The sequence below is a fragment of the Macrotis lagotis genome, chromosome 2 (genome assembly GCF_037893015.1).
Source record: "Macrotis lagotis isolate mMagLag1 chromosome 2, bilby.v1.9.chrom.fasta, whole genome shotgun sequence".
Classification (NCBI taxonomy): domain Eukaryota; kingdom Metazoa; phylum Chordata; class Mammalia; order Peramelemorphia; family Peramelidae; genus Macrotis; species Macrotis lagotis.
Window position 1 is genome coordinate 227090555 of NC_133659.1, and position 23781 is coordinate 227114335.

Consider the following 23781-nt stretch of genomic DNA (forward strand, 5'->3'; position numbering starts at 1 on the left):
CAAAAAAGAATAAGGATTGGTCAAATAGAAGGAAGTCCAAGAGAGAATGGTGTTCCAAAAATCTAATAAGAAGAGGGTATGTGCAGAGAAGACAGGAAGAATGAGGATTGAGGAAAGACCACTTAGAAATCTTTGGTAACTTTGGAGACAACAGTTTCAGTGGAGTGACAAAATTAGAAGCAGAATTGTGAGGTTTAAAGGGAAAATGAGAAGAGAAAATAGATTATTGTAGATGGCTTTTCTTTTTTTTAGCTTTTTTTGCAAGGCAAAGGGGTTAAGAGATTTGCCCAAGGTCACACAGCTAGGTAACTATTAAGTGTCTGAGGCCGGATTTGAACTCAGGTACTCCTGACTCCAGGGCTGGTGCTCTATCCACTGTACCACCTAGCTGCCCCACATGTAGATGACTTTTCAAAGGAGTTTAGCTGCAAAGGGCAGAAGAGATACAGAATGTGGAGTTGAAAGGAACAAGTGAAGGTTTTTTTCAGGATACAACAAACATAATTATCCCTCTTTAAGAGTCAAACAAAAACATTTGTACTTTTTGGTAAGGGTAATAGAGGTATTGAAGTCCTGAAGTTGGGGAGTGGTCTAGTCAGATGTGTGCTTTAGTAATATTGGCTATTTATTGACTATGTAAAGGATAATTGGAGTGGGGAGAGATGGAATTAGAGGACTAATTAGGAGTCTATTGCAGTAGTTCATGTGGCAGATAATGAGGGCCTGACCTAGAGTTGTGGCTATGTGAGCAGACAGAAGAGGATAAATAAAAGAGGTGATAGCATCTAATTTCATATAGAAAGTGAAGAAAGAAGTGAGGATAGTTCTGAGAAGCTATAGGGGAAGGTTATTTTTTGGCAAAATATGATAACCTTCATATTAAACATTGCATTTCAAATGCCTGTAGATACACTGAGATGGAGATTTACTGCACTGACCTCAGATTTGCACCTTGTGAAGGAGATACTCTTAATAGCCTCATTTTAGAGAAGAGGAAGTAGAAGTTAAGTGACATGTCTGAGGTGATGAGGGACTGGAAGTCAGGAGAAGGATAATCTATGCAAGGATCATCTATGTAGATCTAATTGAACACATGGAAGCTGATGTTATTACCAAAAGAGAAAATAGGGAGAGAAGAGAGGTGGGCCCTGCCAAGGGGTGCAAACAAGCCTTAGATAGGAGAAAAAGTAAGAGGAGAACCACGAGAGAGAAGAATCTTGAAAAGGGAGGAGTTGCTCACCAATGTCAAATACTTAAGAGAAATCTAGAAGGATGAAACCCAAGAAAGGTCTTTGGGTTAAGCATTTAAAATTAATATCATTGGAAAAGACAGTTTCATTGAAAGCAGTAATCTGAAACCAGATTGCAAGAGGTGAAGTGAGTAGGGGAAGGAAAGGAGAGACATAGTGTTAATAGTTTGATGAAGTGACAGGGGCAATTGAAGATTTTTTTTTTAAATAATGAGGGAGTTCTGCTTCCATTTGTAGGCAGCAGTTCAGAAAGGAGGCAGTTGATATATAATAATCATTAAAGATTATTATTGGTTTGGGCAGTGCTTTACATGTATTTGCACCTTGTGAAGGAGATACTCTTATTAGCCTCATTTTAGAGAGGAGGAAGTAGAAGTTAAGATAAGTTAAGTGACATGTCTGGGGTCACTCAGTAAAGATTTGAACTCCTGCTTTCTTAGAGAGGGAAAGACATGATCAAGGCCAATGAGAAGAGGAGAGATTATAAGAGAAGCAGAAATAAAGACATTTGTTGTCTAGCCTCTGTTTTCTTAATGAAATATGAGTGAAGTCCTTTACTGAGAGAGAAAAGGGTATGATGATGTATATTTGAGAAGAGGTTTGAAATGGGTCTCCCTGATAACTCTCGTCTCTGATTCTGTATTTTTCATGTTTCTTTTAAACATTTTATTGATATATTTTTATGCAACCTCCATTTCCTAGTATTTTTTTCTCCATTCCTCTCCTAGTCATCCATAGGACCCACAGATTTAGAGTTGGTAAGAACCTTGTAGATCATCAAGTTCAACTCTTGTATTTTGCAGATGAGGAAACTGAGACCCAAAGAGGTTAAGTAATTTATCTAGGATCATAAGTAGTGTCCAAGGCAGAATTTGAATTCCAACTCGAGGGAAATGCTGGAAATATAGCTTACCTAGATGTTAGTAAAGTTTTTGATATACTTTTTGATAAAAGTATATCTGTTCTTGATGAAAAGATGTGAAATTGACAATAATATTAGATGTATTCAGAATTGGTTGACTGGCAGAGCTCAGTTGTTCATGTTTCAAGGCAGGAAGTCTCCAGTGGAGTATCTGAGAGATCTGAGCTTCTCTCTGTGTGATTTGGGTTTTTTTTTTTTTTGCAAGGCAGTGGGGTTAAGTGGTTTGCCCAAGGTCACACAGCAGGTAACTATTAAGTGTCTGAGGCCCGAGTTAAACTCAGATCCTCCTGAGTCCAGGGTCAGTGCTCTATCCACTGCAACACCTTAGCTGCCCTCCCTGTGCTGTTTTAACATTTTTGTCAATGTGTTAGATTAAAATCATAAGTGATCAGATTTTTAAAAATGGGCAAGAGAATTTACACAATTAGATAACATGTATAACAGGATCCAAAAATCTCTTACCAATCTACCAATCATTGGACTGAATCTAATAAGATTCAATACTAACATCACTTTTGCAAGTCTTTTTTTTGTTTTAGTTTTTTTGCAGGGCAAATGGGGTTCAGTGGCTTGCCCAAGGCCACACAGCTAGGTAATTATTAAGTGTCTGAGACCAGATTTGAACCCAGGTACTCCTGACTCCAGGGCCGGTGCTTTATCTACTGTGCCACCTAGCTGCCCCTCACTTTTGCAAGTTTAAGATGGAGGAGATAGAAAATTTAACCAAGGTTTGGGGATGAGTCTGCATTGTGATTTAGTAATGGAAAAAACTACTTGGACAACCCAAAGAGGGGATTAGCCATGAGGCAGAGGGAGGCATGAAATCTCACACTGCACTGAACTCTCATCAGAGTTCATTTGGAGTATTGTGAATTCTGGTATTTTTTTTGGGGGGGGGGTTGCTAGGCAAACAGGGTTAAGTGGCTTGCCCAAGGCCACACAGCTAGGTAATTATTAAGTGTCTGAGGCCAGATTTGAACCCAGGTACTCCTGACTCCAGGGCCAGTGCTTTTTCCACTACGCCACCTAGTCATCCCTAGTATTGTGAATTCTGAATGCCACTTATAAGTTGTTGCTGAATGTTAAAAGGAGGGCAACCAGAGTAGTAAAGGGTCTTGAGTTCCTATCATTTTAGTATTGATGGAAAGAACTGAGTTTAACTATGAAGTGGAGGAGGATAATAAGACTTGTTTTCTTTGGCCCCAGAGGTTTTTACAAGGCAATGGGGTTAAGTGGCTTGCCCAAGGCCACACTGCTAGGTAATTATTAAGTGTCTGAGACTGGATTTGAACCCAGGTACTCCTGACTCCAGGGCTGGTGCTTTATCCACTGTACCACATAGCCGCCCCTAGACCAGTGGATCTTAATCTTTTTTATATCATGGTACCCTATGTTAATCTGGTGAAGCTTATGGTTTCTTTTTCAAAAAAAATTGTTTTAAATTAATAAAATTATATATTTAGAATGACTAGGAAAAACAATTATATTGAAATAGTTATTGAAGTTTCTATATTCAAAAACATCAGTTCACTAATCTCAAGTTAAAAACCTTTTCTTTTAATGTGGTATATTTTGACTTCAGCAAGGTATTTGACAATATCTTTAATTCTATAGAGAGAGGTAGGATGATGGATAAGGTGCTGAACTAACAATCAAAAAGTTCTGGGTTTCAGTTCTGATTAAGATAGTAGCTGTGTGACCTTGGGCAAATAACAACTTTTTTGGCCTTAGTTACTTATCCATAAATTGAGATTAAAATTAAAGGTCTCTAAGGTCCCCTTTAGTTCTTCATCAGTGAGCCTTAAGAAGATAGAGAAGAATAGACTGAATGATGACATAGTTACAAATATTCATTATTGATTGACTACTTACATTGTCATTGGTGTGAAGTGAGACCTGTAGTGGCATGCCAGAAGGAGCTGATGGTGGCCTTTGTTTGCACAGCATTAACATCTTAGGAAGTCATGCTTATCAAATTTTATAAAGGGATTAACAAATGAGAACCCAGAGCTTAAGAACATGTGCAGCATACTAAAAGCATTTATTGCCTTCTCATTTGAATGCAACTAGACTAGAAAAAGTAGAAAGTTCAGTCATTAGTGTTTTTCTATGTGCATATTGAGTTTTGGTTCAGAAGCTAGTTGAAAAACCTCTACCTTATTGCCATGTCAGGTATCTTGATCTTCCCTTTATAGTCTTCCTTTCTCATAAAAACATTTTCAACTTCCTTTTATGTGTTCTCTTCTCTATTAGAATGAACCACTTGAGGGTAGAGACTCTCTTTATTTCTACTTCTATTTGTATTCCCAAGCAGTTAGTGCTTGGCCCTTGATAGATTAATAAATACTTGTTGACTGATTGAATGAGTGAATTCATCTTCTTGTGTTGCTTAAGGTTTGCCTCAGCTCTTATTATAGCGTGCCTATAGGGTATCAAAATTATAAATCAACTATAATGAATGCAGATATATGACATTATCTGTGAGATACTTGAGAGTAGACTGTGCTGTTTTCGATTTGAATCAATTCCTCTTAAAGGAATAGAGAGGATGGATAAGAATTCAGAGAGGCTGAAATTGAAGATAGCATTTTTAACTTTATTCTTCATTTAAAAAAATTTAAATTCATCAGCAAAATTTGTCAGGTTATTTACCTTTTGTTTTATTTTTGTTTTTTGTTTTGTAAGGCAGTGGGGTTAAGTGACTTGCCCAAGGTCACACAGCTAGTCAATTATTTTTTTAAGGTTATTTATAAGGCTATTTATCTTTCAAAAATAAATCTGTTTCTCATTGTAGCCAGTGGAGGGCAGCATTGCCTAGTATGGCATGCTTAATATGGTCCCTTCATTCACAGTAACTAGGAGTAATTGGGGAGAGAGAAGAAAGGGTTAGTATTGTCGTAAGTTTCTTGTCAATTTTATGTTCTTTCATCCTCTCTTCTCATTTTTATGGTGTTCAGGCTTTGTGGAAGAGGATATTTGTTTCCTTTTTAATTTAACAGCATAATGATTTTTCTATTCCACTGATAACATTCTTTATCAAGTGATCTTAACATATAACCTGTGAATTTGTGAATTTGAAAATAATTTGATAACTATTTTGCTATAATTGCTTTCCATTGTAATATATGTATGTATGTATGTATACACACACACATTTATAAACATTATTCTGAGAAGGGTCCTATAGGTTTCCTTAGATTGCCAAAGGATTTTATGTCACAAAAAATAAGAACCCTGCTCTAGATGTTACCTTTAGAAACTTGACAAAGGTAGAGCCACTACTGTGATTGTACTCTGAGTACAATCATAAAGGAAGTCCTGTTTCACCTTGTGGAAAAGGGATTAAATTAATTTAATGTTTTTTCAGAGGGCAGAATTTAGGCTAGTGGGAGGAATTAAGAGGGAGGTAGAATTTGGACTCATTAAAGAAACAATATCTAACAATTAGAATCATTTCAAAGTGGAATAGGATGCCTTAGGGGGTAATGACACTTCCTCATCATTAGAGATATTTAAATGGAAGTTGTTCATACTTAATGTAAATGGTAAATGTTAGACTAGATTACCTCTTAGTTCCCATTAAGCTGTGACTTTAATTCTAGTTTAATCACTTTCCACATCATTTCCATGGTTACTTTTTCAGTGTATAAATACATATGCATAATCCTGTTGTTGTATGTTTCCAGAATTATGTGAGAGGTAAATAGTTATCTTTAATGTGTCAGAAGCAGGTTAGATAGCAGGAGCTTGATTGAGGATTGGCATAGGTATAAATGATTCAGCTTGATTTTTGCCCTCATCTAATTTTATATAGTATGTAATGCAAATTTCTTTCCTGGAAATAGAGTAGAAGTAAAAGGTGTTGAGGTACAGTAGAAGAGACACAATTCAAATCTCAGTTTTGCAGTTTACAATCTTGTGTGACCTTAAGACAAATTATTTAACCTCTCTGACCTCCGGTTTCCCTACCTAAAAATGAGGGAGTTTGGACTCTTAAGATCCTTTCTGTCACTAATCATATGAATTTATTTAAGTTCAGGGAAGATTCAGAGGGAAGATATAGAAGATTAAAGTTTTGGTTCTGACTAGAATTGATCTCCTGATTCCTATTTCAATACTTCTTTCTTATTGTAACATACTGACAGAGACAAGTTTTTCTTTTGATTCTGAAACTGACCTGATCGAAAAGGGAAAAGCTGTATCCAGATGAGATATAACCTAGGATAAGGATGTCATAGATTTTAACTGAGAAGACATAGGTTCTGGACCTACATTAAGAGATTAGGGTCCAACTTTGCCTTTAAATTTCATATGTGAGCTTGGTTAAGAAAAAAAAATCATTCTGGGCCTCCTTTTCCTTTTCTGCAAAATGATAGGGTTGAATGGAATGATATTTAAGATTCTTTCTCCTACTGCATGGAAACAAGACCAAATTGGAAGTTGAGGAACTCTGTCTTTTAGCTGGTGTGGCACTCTCTCCAGTCTTATCATTTAAGAATTTTTCTGAATGTGTTGCACCTTTCAGGAAGATTTGTAACTTGGTATATTAGAAATTTGTTTATATATAATCTGTGTATTAATACAACTAATATGCCTTTTCCCCTAGACCAAATTGAGATAGTGATTTGATAAAACAAAATCTACTTACCACTAATATTCATTTTGTCTAATGGTGTTTTCATGAATTTGAATTAACAATTTTGTATTTCTACTTTTTTGAAATTTGTAAAATTTAGAAACTGACCTTTTTTTAAAACTATTTTTCAAGAAATTGAAGGAATTAGAATTGGGAAGGAAGAGACAAACTCACTCTTTGCAGATGATGTGATGGTATACCTAGAGAATCCCAAAAAATTATCTAAAACAACTACTGGAAACAATTAGCAACTTTAGCAAAGTACAGGATATAAAATAAATCCTCAACTTTTCTATATATGACTAGCAAGAAACAACAGGAAGAACCAGAAAAAGAAATCCCATTCAAAGTAACCTCAGACAGTATAAAATACCTGGGAGTCTATTAAGACAGACTCAGAAACTTTTTGAAAACAGTTACAAAACACTTCTCACACAAATAAAATCAGATTTAAATAACTGGGCAAATATCAACTGTTCATGGATAGGTAGACATATAATATATGTGTGTGTGTATATATATATATACATATATATGTGTGTGTGTGTGTGTGTGTGTGTGTGTGTATATATATATATATGAAAATGACAATTCTACCAAAACTAAACTACCTGTTTAGTGCTGTACCAAAAAATTACTTTAATGAGTTAGAAAAAGTTGTAAGTAAAGTCATATGGAGAAATAAAAAGTGAAGAATTTCCAGGGATTTAATGGGAAAAAAGTGTAAAAGAATGGGGCTTAGCCCTACCTGATCTAAAATTATATTATAAAGCATCAGTCATCAAAACTGTCTGGTATTGGCTAAGAAATAGAGTGGTGGACCAGTGGAATAGACTAGGTTGCAATAGCAGGAAATGATTATAGTAATCTGCTGTTTGATAAACCCAAAGAGTCCAGTTATTGGGATAAAAACTCTCTCTTTGATAAAAACTGCTGGGAAAATTGGAAGTTGGTATGGAAGAAACTTAGATTAGACCAACACCCCACACCCTATACCAAGATAAGATCCAAATGGATACAGGATTTAGCCATAAAAAACAATATTATAAGCAAACTAGAAGATCAAGAATAGTTTACCTGTCAGATCTGTGGAAAGGGAAGCAGTTTATGACCAAGGAAGAGATAGACTAAAAACAAACTGGATGATTTCAATTACATTAAATTAAATTAAAAAGCTTTTGCACAGACAAAACTACTGTAACCAAGATCAAAAGAAATGTAGTAAATGGGGAAACAATTTTTACAATTAGTATTTCTGACAAAGGACTGATTTCTAAAATATATAGAGAACTGAGTCAAATTTTAAAAAAACAAACCATTCCTCAAGTGACAAATGGTCAAAGGATATGCAAAAGACAATTTACAGATGAGGCAATCAAAGCAATCCATGGTCATATGAAAAACTGCTCCAAATCATTACTTATTAGAGAAATGCAAATTAAAGCATCTCTGAGGTACCACCTCACACCTCTTAGACTGGCCAATATGACCAGAAAGGATAATGATCATTGTTGGAAGGGATGTGAGAAATCTGGGACACTAATACATTGTTGGTGGAGCTGTGAACTCATCCAGCCTTTCTGGAGAGCAGTTTGGAACTACACCCAAAGGGCAACAAAAATGTGCATGCTGTTTTATCCGACAATACCACTACTCAGCCTATACCCTGAAGAGATGATGAAAAAGGGTAAAAACATCACTTGGACAAAAATATTCATAGCAGCCCTGTTTGTAGTGGCAAAGAATTGGAAATCAAGTAAATGTCCTTCAATTGGGGAATGACTTAACAAACTGTAGTATATGTTTGTGATGGAACACTGTTGTTCTATTAGAAACTAGGAGGGTTGGGAATTCAGGGAAGCCTGGAGGGATTTGCACAAATTTATACTGAGTAAGATTAGCAGAACCAGAAAAACATTGTACACCCTAACAGCAACATGAGTGTAATGATCAATTTTGATGGACTTGCTCATTCCATCAGTGCAACAATCAGGGACAGTTTGGGGCTGTCTGTGATGGAGAATACCATCTGTATCCAGAGAAAGAACTGTGGAGTTTGAACAAAGACCAAGGACTATTACCTTTAATTTAGAAAGAAAAACTGATATCTTATAATCTTGCTATCTCTTATACTTTATTTTTCTTCGTTAAGGATATGATTTCTCTCTCATCACATTCAATTTGGATCACTGCATACCATGGAAACAATGTAAAGACTGGCAAATTGCCTTCTGTGGGGGGGGTGTGGGGGGGAGGCAAGTAAGATTAGGGGAAAAATCATAAAACTCAAAATAAATAAAATCTTTAAAATGAAAAAAAAAGACCCAACTATTTTTCTATCTTTTAAATTTTTTTTTTAAATGTTAGACAATGGGATTAAATGACTTGACCAAGGTTGCACAACTAGGTGATTATTAAGTGACTGAATCCATATTTGAACTCAGGTACTCCTGACTCCAGGGCTGGTGCTCTAGCCACTTTGCCACCTAGCTGCCCTGAAGGTGATCTTTCAAAAGAGAAGTAATATTGACCCAGCAATACCACTACTGGGTCTATACCTTGAAGAGATGATAAAAAAGGGTAAAAACATCACTTGTACAAGAATATTCATAGCAGCCCTGTTTGTGGTGGCAAAGAATTGGAAATCAAGTAAATGACCTTCAATTGGCGAATGGCTTAACACACTGTGGTATATGTTTGTGATGGAACACTATTGTTCTATTAGAAACTAGGAGGGTTGGGAATTCAGGGAAGCCTGGAAGGATTTGCATGAACTGATGCTGAGTGAGATGAGCAGAACCAGAAAAACATTGTAGACCCTAACAGCAACATGGGGGCGATGATCAACCTTGAAGGACTTGCTCATTTCATCAGTGCAACAATCGGGAACAATTTGGGGCTGTCTGCAAAGGAGAGTGCCATCTGAATCCAGATAAAAAGCCGTGGAGTTTGAACAAAGTTCAAGGATTATTCCCTTAAATCAAAAAAAAATCAGATATCTTATTGTCTGATCTTGTTACCTCTTAGACTTCTTGTCTCTTCCTTAAGGATATGATTTCTCTCTCATCACACTCAGTTTGGATCAATGTACAAGGTGGAAACAAAGTAAAGACTGACAGATTGCTTTCTGGGGGAGGAGTAAGATTGGGGGAAAATGGTGAAACTCAAATAATATCTTTAATAAAAAAGAGAAAAAAAGAGAAGTAATACTAATATTTAGGGTTTCTTTTTTATATTACTCACTCAAAAATCATGTGCCTGAAATATAGATAATTTTCTTAGATATTTATCACTTCAGGATTTTTTAACCCATAGAGACTTGAAAAATTCTATAACAAAATCATTTTTGATTCACTTGCAATAATAAATATATTCTAATAGTTCTGTGATGTTCTTTTTGAGATCTTTATAATATAATCTGGTCTATAGAGTCCTGAACTAAAAAAAATAAGAAAGAAAGAAGATTGTCTTTGTATATTCTCCAAGTTAGATACCACATATTCTCTCTAATTAGAGATTTAAATATAAACTGAGTAAAATTCAAGTAAAAAATAAAAAGTTAATTTGAGTTAAGTAAAAAGTTAAGTAAAAGCTAAATAAATTTGAATTTGTAGACACTATTGAGAATTGTTGGGATGAAATCCATGACTTGAATATGACTCTAGATGGGTGAATACCTTATTTAAAAGCAACAGGCTAGGTAAAAAATTGGGTGAGGGTAGCCTTGTGTCTTAGAAAGCTATACTGGTGGTTTAAATGCTACAAGGGAAAACTCCAGTAGGAATGAAAGATACTAAAGTAAAATTCTGACTCTATAAGGGAAACTTACTTCAGTGATCAAGAAAAACATAATTTGTTTGAAAAGTCAAATGTGGATGCATAAGGAACTCACCATCCAATTTTAGATTTGAAAAGGAATTGTACAGAACTTAGAAACTAGATTTTGTTAACAGTGGATAAGTAAGAGTATGGTACAGTCCTGTAAAAAGTCAGGAATGTTAAAACTCAGAGTGATAGGAAGCTAAAACAATTTTTTTAAAACTATTTCAAGGGGAAAAGGATGAAAGAAGCGATAAGATTTCTGCTTGGGATACTGACAAAATAGAAAAGATAAAACTGTTTAATTCTCATTTTGCTTCTTTTTTCATTTCAAAGGAAAATGATCTTTATACTGGAAATGACAAAACAAAAATAACTAAATGGAAAGTACTATCCAAGAAAACTAAGGAGATGGGGAGGGGGAACCCACAAAATTTTTTTTTGTAATGAATTCATTAAAATCATTTGACTGAGATGAATTACCTCCTAGGGTGCTGAAAGAACTGACATATGTAATTGCTTAGTCACTGTGTATAATATTCGAAAGAACCTGGAAGACTAGAGAAAGGATCTGGGGTAACCAGATAAGCATGGGAATTTGGGGGCCACTGAAAAGCAAAGGTGTTTGCATGTTTTCTCTGGGATGTTTAAATTGCTTAGGAATTTATTATAGCAAATTATTACAAATATACAGGTTAAAACTAAAAAGCAGTAACCACCTTAAGAATAGGATAAGTGAAGTTTGAGTGAAAGTGAGAGAGAGAGAGAGAGAGAGAGAGAGACAGTCACCCATGAGGTTTGACTTAGTCTGGCCACAAGAAAGAGAGTGAGAAAAACTCATCCTGCTGGAGTCAAAGAAGAAGGAAAAGAAGGAGCTTACTGTTAAATACTCTTCTGTGGCTAGTTGACTATGGGGGCAGCACTTGGGGAGTGGTCTTACACTTTGGGCCAGATATCTTCCAATGGCAAGCTGTGTTCTGGTCCTTCCTATCCCAAGGTGCTTGATCCCCAAGTTCAACATGTCATTTCCTATCACACCATTGTCTATGGCCAAGGTTAGGTGAAGGGGAAAATGGGGGAGAAGATACAAAACAACAAGGTCAAGGGGCGACAGGATACAATCAACAGTCAAGGTCAATTTACAGCCTTTCACAATTAACAAGATTTTAACATCATTAAAACTACATTCATAATTCTTTATATCAGTTCCATAAGATTGGAGAAAGGATGTTGCAGTTTTTCAAAGAATCTACAAGTCTTGTTGAGCTAAGTAAAATAAAAACTATAGTTTGCAAACCAGTGACCTTATCTTTGATTCTTTTTTTTAGATTTTTCAAGGCAGTGGGGTTAAGTGGTTTGCCCAAGGCCACACAGCTAGGTAATTATTAAGTGTCTGAGGTATGATTTGAACCCAGGTACTCCACTCCAGGACCAGTGCTCTAACCATTGCGCCACCTAGCTGCCCCCCCCCCTTATCTTTGATTCTTAAAGAAATTCTATATTGAAACATTAAAGAGACGATTGGCAAACATCTGGAAAGAAAATGATGATCAAAAAGAGACAATACCTCAAGAACAAGCCATGCTGGACTAACTTCATTGCCCCTTTTTGACAGGATTGCAAAGTTACTAAATGATGTGGGTATTGTTAACCTAAATGTTAGCAAAGATTTTGCTGTCAATTCTAATTATTAATGTAATGTGTTAATCATTATTTACTATATCATATGCTAATATACCATATACAATATAATCTATCCCATTTGATTTACTTGTGGAAAATTATATTATTTAGAAACTGGTTGGATGGAAAACTTAGAATCATTGTTAATGATCCAGTGGGATAGATATTCTGCAATAGAGATCTATTTTTGGCTCTGCTAATTAGCATTTTTATTAGTGACTTGGACAAAAGCATAAATGCCATGGTCCTCAGATTTTCAGGTGGTTCCAGACTAAGAAGGATAATAGGGTAAGGTCCAAAAGAATTCTGACGCTCTGGATCATCGAACTGAATATAAGATGAAATTCAGTTGATTCAGTTAAAAAAGTCAGCTTTACAAGTATAAGATATGGAAGCCATCTTTTTAGGGCAAGATAGTTTCTATGTAAAAGACCTAGAGTTTTTGTTGATTACAAATTTGGCAAGTGTTAGTGGTGTAATATGGCAGCCAAAAAAGCTAAAGTGATATTGTCCTGCTTTCCTACTTCGAGGAACAGGGCCCCATTCTACTCTGCCCTTGACAGAGTTTATCTGGCTTATTTTGTTAAATTATAGGCATCACAATTTAAGAAAGACATGGATAAACTTGGAGAATGTTCAAAAGAGAGTCATGTCCAAGTCTTCATGAACCCATTTGGGGTTTTTTTGGACAAAGATATTAGAATAGTTTGGCATTTTTTCCTCCAGCTCATTTTATTGATGAAGAAACTGAAGCCAACAGGGTCAAGTGACTTGCCCAGGGCTACACAGCTAATAAATATCTGAAACCAGATTTGAACTAAGGTCTTCCTGATTCCAAGCCCAATGCTTTATCTACTGCATCATTTAGGCATCCATGAAGGACTTGGGTCCCTCCATTGAAGGAAATGAAAATGGTTGGCCAGAGAAGAGATAATTGTGCTGAAATATTTGCAGAGCTGTAATGGGGAGGCATTGGACTTAATCTCTTTGTCCTCAGAGGGCAGAACCAGTAGCAAGGGATAGAAGTTGTCAAGAAGCAAAACTTAGGTTTGATGTTAGGGCAAATTTCATTATGATTAAAGCTTTCTGGAAGTGGTTTGTATTGCCTTGAGAGATGATCGATTCCTTGAAGATCTTTAAGCAGGGATGGTTATTGCTTGTTAGCTATGTTATAGTGGTGATTTCTTTCTGGTGTGGATTGTATTAGATGACCACTGATGTGTTTTGTTTTGTTTTTTTTTTTAGGTTTTTGCAAGGCAAATGGGGTTAAGTGGCTTGCCCAAGGCCACACAGCTAGGTCATTATTAAGTGTCTGAGACCGGATTTGAACCCAGGTACTCCTGACTCCAAGGCCGGTGCTTTATCCATTAGGCCACCTAGCCGCCCCTTATATAGAGTTGTGAAGTTTGTAAAGTGCTTTACAAATATTGTCTCATTTGTCTTCACAATAATCATGGGAGTTAGGTGCTATTACTTTTCCCATTTTACAGTAGAATAAACTGAGGTAGACAGAAGTTAAGTGACTTGCTCAGGATCATACAACTCATAAATATCTGGTGCTGGATTTTAACTCAGGTCTTTCTGACTCCAAATTCAACACTCCCACTTCACCACCTAACTAGCAAAGGTTATGAAGTGGAAAAGCTATACTTGATTCTAGAGATAATTTAGATCCTCTTGTAGAACTACTGTAGTTTATTCATCATGGAAGTAACAGAATATGACTTGTACTTGGGGGGAGGGGGGAATCTCTATCATCAGTGTGGAGGATGAATTGAAGAGGGGAGAGATTTGAAGTAGGATGACCCATTAGGAAACTGTTGTGATAGTTTAGGTTAGAGGTAAACTAGAGTGGTCACTGTAAATAGAGAGGAGACAAGTTGAAGAAAGGAGGATGATGATGACAGTTACTTGTATTATAGAACTTGTTATGTGCCACACATATGCTAAAGTACTTTATCATTATGATTTCCTTTGATATTCATCACAGCCCTGGGAGGTAGTCACTATTAATAACCTGCAAGGTCACATAACTAGTAAGTATATGAAGCCAGATTTGTACACAGGTCTTCCTGACTACCTGTCCCAGTGTGCTATCCATTGTACATCCTAGAATTATTAAGATTTGGCCTTGAATTGGCTATAGAATAAATTGATTATGATCCTGAAATTGTGAATCTAGATAACTGTGTGGATGGTGTCACAGTCAGCAGTAGTAGGGGTGTTAAGAGTTGGTTTGGGTGTATAGATAATGTCTTCTCTTTTGAATATGTTGAATTTGAAATACCTCTGGGACATCTAGTTGGAAATGTCTAATATGGTATGGGATTTAGTATTTGAGCTTGAGAGAGAGTAGGGTGAGCTACATAGAAGTGAGACTCATTCTTTTAGATGCTACAATTAAACCTATAGAGGTTCATAATATCACCAAAAAACTATCATATAGAGAAGGTGAGGACCCCAGGTAGATCCTTAGGATTTCCCCATTGTTAGGGAGATAGGATAAAAAAAGGCTAATATTATTAACAGATACTATTATAAAAATATTAAAATACTGACAAATAGGAGTAAAGCAATATGTAAACCTCTCCTTCCATCTTCTATTTTGACCAACTAGAATTGAAACATTAGTAGACATTGTTGATTAGCCAGCCAGAAGTACAAGAAGGGGCATTAGACCAGTAGGAGGAGAAACAAATGAGAGCAGTTATCATGGAATTGTAGAGGTGAAAGTATCCAGAAGAGAGCAGTCCCTGTTCAGGACTCCTATGTTGAGTCCCACTTCAGGATTCCTTCAGTCTTCCCCAGGCAAGTGTTTGGAGGGGCAGGAGACAAGGAAGACTAGGGAGACAAGTACTCCATCAAGATCTCCAAGTGCTCCTTTTATTCACTAAAACACCAGTGCCTAAATACCTTTCCAGTCTCTAATCCACTCCCACTCCTGTGGCACTTAGTAAGATAAGACTCTGGTGTTTAAGGACACAGAGGTGAAGATAATTCACAATGCTCCCATACATAACGATTCCCACACAAGTAGAAAAGTGATGCACAGAGGTCCAGCAAACATTGCCCACCTAATTATGAATTTCACTTAATAAAAATACTGACAATTCTTTTTTAAAAATAAAACTTTATTGATATTTGCTATTCTTATATCATCTTTAGTTCTTGCTGTTTTTTCCCTTGCCTTATCTCAGAGAACCATTCCCATATAAAGATTGAAGGAAGGGGAAAAAAATACTTCTGCACAACTAAGCAACAAGTCAGAAAAGTATGACATGATACAGTATTCAGTCTTCCTCATGCCTTTTGCAAAGAAAGAGGAGAGGAGAGATTTGAAAGGGTAGTATCTTTTCATCTCTTCTTTGTGTCCATAATTATGCAGCTTTCATTTTTTATTAAGGTGGTGTTCTTTCTGTTTTTATTGTGTTCATGGTTTTCTTGGTTCTGCTTACTTTTCTTTGTGTCAGTTCATATAAATCCCTTCTCATTTCCATAATTATCATGTATATCAGAGGTACCAAATATTTTAGAAGCAGATTAAAATGTAATTGTGAGATGTTTAACAGAATAAATAAAAATGCAGTACAGCATAGATGATGTTAATTTGTAGTTTTCTAGTGACATAGTATGAAGTCTGCAGCAATCAGTTTTTATTTTAATTTGACTCTGTTGATTTATATTATTTCTTACTACACTGTTATACAATTTGCTTAGTCATTCCAGGTTTTTGCTATTTGGTATCTCTAGGGCTTTTCTTTTGATATTGACCTACTTTGGGTAAATGCCTTGCAGTGGAATCTCTGAATCAAAGAGAGGTGACATTTAACCTCATTCTTTTTACCTTCCATTTTTATTGAATATGTCTTATATGTACAGTTTTTTTGCATGTTATCTTCTACATTACAATGGGAACTTCTTGAGGAAAGAATCCTGTGTTTGTGCCCTCATGCTTGATGCTTAGCACCAAGTGTAGGGCACATAGTAGGCATTTCACTGTTTATTTGCTGAAAGTCTAGTCTTGGATAATGTACATTCCTCCAATTATTTAAATAGCTTTTTATTTCTTAAAGAGGCATTTTGTAATTTTATCTATATAGAGATTGAATAGGATTTGGAAGAAATTTTATGCTTTTTTTCCTTTCTCCCATTGTTTTTTGTATTTTGTTGCTTTTCTTTTTTTTTTTAAGGTTTTTGCAAGGCAAATGGGGTTTAGTGGCTTGCCCAAGGCCACACTGCTAGGTAATTAAGTGTCTCAGACCGGATTTGAACCCAGGTACTCCTGACTCCAAGGCTGGTGCTTTATCTACTACGCCACCTAGCCGCCCCTATTTTGTTGCTTTTACATAGAAATGCTATTGATTTTTGATGGTTAGTTTTTTCTTTCAACTTGTTGAAACTACTAATTGTTTCCATTAGTATCTTTGCTGATTCCCCCAAATTTTCTAAATAAACTAGCAAGTCTTCAGCAAATGGGAATAACTTTGTTTCCTCTTTTCTTACTTTTATGCTTTTAATTTCCTTCTTTCATTTACTGCTATTGCTATTATTTCTGGACCTATATCATACAGAGGAAGAAATAGGTATCCTTGAATTATTCCTTTATTTTTCCTCGCAGATAATATTTATTTTTATTTTTAAATAATACCTTTTGTCATATTAGGAGAAGATTTCTCCATGCTAATACTTTGTAGGGTGTTTTTTTTAATAGCATAAATGAGTATTGTACTTTGTCAAAGACTTTCTACACTTAATGAAATAATCATATGGTTTTTGATATTTTTTTCTTTGTTCTTTTGTTCTTTTAGTGAGGCAGTATGGATTAAGTGACTTGCCCAGAGTCATGCAATCAATCAGTGTTAAGTGTCTGAGGTCAGATTTTGAACTTGGGTCCTCCTGACTCTAGGGACTGTGTTTTATTCACCGTGCCACCTAGCTGACTTTGTTTCATTTTTTTTTATTGTTAAATCATACTGGCATTCCTGGTGTAAAACCAATGTGATCATAATGATTTTCTTGATATAAATTTCTGTAAATTTTTGCATCAAGATTTTACATTTTTTGAATTGATGATATTCATTCAAATGAGTTCTCATTATTTGCTTTTACTGTCCTGATTAGATATCAAGAATGTATTTGTCTCATAATAAGAGTATGAGTGCTTTTTCCTCCTCAATTTAAAAAAATTATTTCTGCATTTTATATATGTATATATGTGTTTTATTTGTTCTTTTATAGCTAGTTCAGTTTTCTTTTCTGAGATTAGATTATGTGACATCTCTAGTACTCTTAATTTTGGGATTTTTTATTTTTGTAGGTATTCCTTTATTTTGTTTGAGCTCAGGTTTGGTGGGGGTTTTTTTGCATATAACAAACTATAAATGGTTCTGTTATTTCTTTTTTTTGTGACAATCTGATTTTTATGACAGTAGCATTATAACACAATCTGGTAAAATCCCATTAAGGCATAACTGAATTATTTTTAACTGATGTGAGTTTTATATCATTAATTTTTTTTTATTTTTTTATTTTGGCAAGGCAGTGGGGGAAGTGTTAAGTGACTTGGCCAAGGCCACACAGTTAGGCACTCATTAAGTGTCAGAGGTCGGATTTGAACTCAGTTCCTCCTGACTCCAGGGCCAGTGCTCTATTCACTGCACCACCTAGCTATACCCTAATCTCATCAATCTTCTTGGCTCATCCTTTTAGATACTTTCTATATTTGTCATCAGTCCCTTACATCATTTAGGGTTCACTTCACTAAATTTATATTAGTTCATTTTTATCAATATAGGCATACCCCAAACAATAGGATTAGTTTCATGAGATGATAGCCAAAATATTACAGAGATCACTTAATTCCATAGTAACATTGTAAATGGATTTACTAGAAAGATTTCATGACATAAGTTTTATTTCTACACAATCATTGTTGGTTGGGTTCATATTATCTAGGTTTGCCTAATTTGATGATCTGAAGGAAAGGTTTATCTTTCTAAAATTTCAACATTCTAATGTTTGCTTGATTTTTGTGCCACATCCCACTTATAAAAATATGAGCTACTTTATACTAGATAGTGTTGTGAAGCTGTTGTCTCATCACTTAAACTTTCTGGACCTCACATTTTCTTTAAAGTGTGGGTGATTTGCTGGATGTTATATAAGGTCTCTTTTAGCTCTAAATCTATAATCCCCTATGAATTCTATTTTTGTTGACAGTTTTTATCATTCAGTCAGAAATGATGGGGAGAAAATGTTAGACAAAGATGTAATAAAGCCAAATTTGAGAATGCAGTAAACTTCCTATAAAAGTACATGATTAAGAAAAACAATAACAGTATGAGTAGCATTTACAATTACTAAAAGCATCAGAAATTTTTATCACATTAAAAATAAGTAGAAAATAAAAAATGTGGAAAGTGAAAATATAATATGAAATCAAAAGCTTGAAAGTTGGGAGGAGAATGATTATAATAAGGCATGAAACAGATGGGATACACTTCCTTTTTGAGGAAAAAGGTTTATTTATTTTTTGACACCTGAGAGTTCACTATCACAGAGTTGGGAAAAGCGTAGGAAATAATGGGAACCTCATTTTTAGTGAATCTTGGTGCAGTAACAGTGCTATCTCCTGATGAATGCAGATGATTAAAATGTTCCAGATAAACTTAGTTTTTGGTAGGCTTAGCTCAGCATTCTACTTTTCTATTAGTCTTCAAGAGGCCCCTCTAAATCTCTGCAACAGACATGACTTGGGGGGTTGGATGTTTCTATGTCCTAGGTACTATTTGGGAGCAAACATGTGACCTCAGCATCTAGAAACCTAGTGGAGTAGTGGAGATGATTTATCTCAGCCCTGATTTAAAAGTCAGGAGGAGATTGATCAATGAATCAATAAATATTAAGTTCTCATTATGGACCAGGTTCTGTGCTAACTGGGGATACAAAAAAAAAGGCTTAAAACAGTCCCTGCTTTCAAAGAACTTACAGTCTAATGGGGTAGGCAACATCCAGCCAAATATATATAGATAGATAGATAGATAGATAGATAGATAGATAGATAGATAGATAGAGGTGGCTAGGTGGCGCAACGGGTAAAGCACTGGCCCTGGAGTCAGGAGTACCTGGGTTCAAATCCCGTCTCAGACACTTAATAATTACCTAGCTGTGTGGCCTTGGGCAAGCCACTTAACCCCATTTGCCTTGCAAAAACCTAAAACAAAAAAAAAAGAAAGATAAATTAGAAATCATTGAAAGAGGGAAGGCCCTAGAATTAAGGGGGATTCCAGTAAAAAAGAAAAAGAAATTTTCATTGGGATTTAAAACAGGGTGGGAAGGTCAGTTATTGGAGTAGAGGAAGGAGCCCAATCCAGATATGGTGGGAATAGCCAGAGAGTATGCTCAGAACCCAAGAGAAGTGGATTATTTTTGATCCAGCTAGGTCAGTGTTGCTGAATCAGAGAATATGTTTTGGGGAGTTATATTATGAAGTGGTTTTTTTTTTAAGATTTTTTTTTTTTTGCAAGGCAATGGGGTTAAGTGGCTTGCCCAAGGCCACACAGCTAGGTAATTATTAAGTATCTGGGCTGTATTTGAACTCAGGTACTCCTGACTCCAGGGCCAGTGCTCTATCCACTGCGCCATCTAGCTGCCCCTATGAAGTGTTTTGAATGCCAGGCAGACCATTTTGCTTTTGCTCTTGGAGGCAATAGGAAACCACTTGGAATCCTGTCTCACCTTGCCAGTTATTGAAGGACCTGACCATGTTGTACAATTTGGTTGCCAAATTATGTAAATTTAGATACATTAGAGAAAAAGATTGCTTGAGAGTCTGTGATTTGTAGCCATAAACTATTACATGAAGGTATATTGGTGTGAAAAATAAAGATTTTTTTTTAAGCCAATTTCAGTAACCCATTGCTTGAGAGATCCAAAAGCAAAAATAACTTGGGAAAGGACTCTAATCAACACTTCCTCCTGGGAGAACGAGCAAACAGTTTGGCAGAAACTTGCAACATATTCCACAGTAGGAAATATCACATCTTCAAAAAATTTAGAAGAGAATGTACCTGTAACAAATATGATTTGAGGTTGGGGAATAAGGGTGGAGTTTTTAACTAAGCTAAGGATAGAATAGATCACAAAAAACAAAAAGAGAATTCAGGTGATATCAGATTGAATTAGGAATACATCTAAGTGAATTTTCTAAGATTAGAAGGGAGCTGTTTAATTGGGAAAATACCTTGACATCAATTATTTCTGAAGAGGATTTGGAATCTACGATATTTAGAGAATTAGTGCAAATATATAGTACTAATTACCACATCATTCCTCAGTAGATAGTGTTCAAAGGAAACAAACAATTCATCAAAATAATTGTAAACAATTAACAACCATTTGAAAGATTGCTCCAAAATTGCAATATATGAATACAAATTAGAACAACTCTGTGATTTCATCTTATATCTGGTAAATTAATAAAGGAGATAGAAAATGAAAATGGTATGGGAGGGAATTGTAGAAATATATTCTAATATATTATTGATAGAACTGTGAATTAACTCAATCATTTTGGAAAGCAGAAATATGACTGAAATGTTCATAATACCACTGTTAGACCTATACCAATGTCCTGTACACATTAAATTATTCAAAACAGTCCCCCCCCCTTTTAAGAAAACAATAGGAAATAAAGTAGATGTTTTTTGATCAGGAAACCAACAAAACAAATTGTGGTAAGTGAATGTAATTAAATGTTATTTATATAAGATATATATGAAGAAAATGGAAAAGTATTGAGAAAACTTATATGAACTGATGCAGAGTGAAATAAACAGAGCCAAGAAAAGGAGATCTTTATTAGGGTTATAACAATTTATGTTGAATAAATGAAAAAAAACTGAATACTGATCTAAACTAACTTTGGTCCTTGGAAAAGAGTTGATAACCTGGGACTGTTGAAATAGAATATTACATATATTGTCAGACAGATGATATGTTAGCTTTGTTGTATTGTTGCTCCTTTTAAAACATCTTCAATAAAAGATACTTGTTGTATAGGAGATTACTATATTTAGAAACAAAAGTTATAAACAAAAATAAGATGAAATTTTTACATAGATAATTTTTGTTTTAATTTCCTAAATAAATTGCAACTTTTATACCTTTAATTCCAGACCCATCTCATTGTCTCTACATTTTCTCTCCAAGATACATAAAATGATGAACTAACTCAATGGGTTATCTATCCAATTCCATGTGATAGTCTGAGCACAAAATATTTTTCAATCTACTTGGATTTTCTTCTGTGGGTTGCAAGGCTGAACTCTTTTGAATGGGTTATGGATCTCATTAGTGAGGCTTTGCAGTGCCCAGTGGCTTTATTTTATTAGAACAGTGTCATCTACAAACAAGAGTAGCTGATGCCATCATCATTTATTGGGAAGTTTTTTCTTCTATTTGAGCTCTTCCCTAGATATCCTCCTTGACACTGATGAACAATTTTTTACCAAGCATATTTATTTGTTTCTTGCTTGACATTAATAATCAGAGATTATTGAAGAAAGTTTTCTGCTTTTGCTTACCATGATATTGAGAGGAAACTTGTTGAGAGAGAAACTTTAAAACTCTGGGAACCTCAGATTTACTTGAGAAGCAGCATGATATAATAGAAGGGACATTGAATTGGGAGTCAAAAAAACCTGCTCCAATTTTGACTGTCACTTTGTAGTTCTGCAATCTTAAGCAAGGTCAACTTTATTTGATCTTATTTTTTAAAGATTTTATTTATTTTGAGTTTTACAATTTTTTCCCCTAATCTTACCCCGCCCCCCCAGAAGGCAATTTGCCAGTCTTTACATTGTTTCCATGGTATACATTGATGCAAATTGAATGTGATGAGAGAGAAATCACGTCCTTAAGGAAGAAACATAAAGTAAAAGAGAAAGCAATATCAGACAATAAGATATAATTTTTTTTTCTAAATTAAAGGTAATAGTTCTTGGTCTTTGTTCAAACTCTATACTTCTTTCTCTGGATACAGATGGTATTCTCCATCACAGAAAGCCCCAAATTGTCCCTGATTGTTGCATTTATGGAATGAGCAAGTCCATCAAGGTTGATTATCACCCCTATGTTGCTGATAGGGTATACAGTGTTTTTCTGGTTCTGCTCATCTCTCTCAGCATCAGTTCATGCAAATCCCTCCAGACTTCTCTGAATTCCTGTCCCTCCTGGTTTCTAATAGAAGCAAGGTCAACTTTAAATCCCATGTGCTTTGATTCAAAGTTTAAAAAAAGAAGAAAATTCAGCTGTGTGTTCACAGATTCTTTTTTACCTTTGTCCAAAAAATGCAACAAAAATATTCTCTCTTCTCAAAGTGCTCCATAACAACCAAATAGCAACATATATTTATTTAGAGTTAAAATTTATGGAATCCTTTGTTCACAATAATTGCAGGAAAAAGATAGTACAAGTTAACTCTATCACCACCTATCTGCTAACATCCCTTACTTCTTTCTCGGCCCAGTCCAGTTTATTTTCCCTTCTAGGTGCCCTATCATTGCTTCAAATTCAACATGTCCAAAATTAACATATAGTTTCCTTAAAACTGCTCTGTTACCTATCATTGAACTTTATATTGTCGAACTAAATTTTTATTCTTTCCCTGTCTTTTACCTCCACACATCTAATCAATTGTAAAATCCTGTTGATTCTACTAGACCAAAAGCTATCCTCTCTCTGATATCTAATTCCATTATCATAATTCATAACATCATTTTCCGCCTGTAGATTATGATAATTGACAACTGTTTTTCCTATTTTCATTCTATTCCCTTCTCCAAAATATCCCTCATACCAAAGTTTATGTCCAAGAAATTTCCCCAAGGTATTACTTTGATCACATTATTTCTCTACTCAAAAATGTTTAGAAGCTTCCAAAACCAATCTTATGGTATTAAAAGTCTTCTACAGTTTGGTTCCAAACCACCTTATCTCACATTACTCCCCCTTTGATGAATTCTATGATCCAGCTAAACAGGAATACTTTTCATTTTTCATTCTTTCCAGTGTAATCTTTTTTCTTGATTATTGATTTAGCTTCCTAATTAGTTTTCCTACTTCATTCAGGTCTTTCCTTTTCCCAATCTATCTTCCATATAGCTGCTGAGAATGATATTTTCATGGTGTAGATCTGGTGATGTCAGTCTCCTGTTCTGTCACTCAATTCTAGTGACTCTCTAATGCCTGTAAGATTAGAACCTGGTACATAGTAGGCACTTCATAAATGTTTGCTGACTTGACCAAAGGATCAAATATAGACTCCTCTAGTTGAATGTGAAGTTCTTGATGGCCTGATTCCAATTTATCCTTCTAGGCTATTATAACATTGTTGCCTTTCACCCACTTTGTGGTCCAGCCAAACAGACCTAGCTGTCCTGCACACACTCCATCCCCACATTCCATATCAT

The 23781-nt window shown here is 35.2% G+C and overlaps 1 protein-coding gene across 1 annotated transcript in view; it reads left to right on the top strand.

Annotated features, from left to right (window-relative positions):
- The window catches only part of CYTH1 (cytohesin 1), a 215280-nt gene that overhangs the window by 66677 nt on the left and 124822 nt on the right, over positions 1-23781 (top strand). The window lies entirely within an intron of this gene.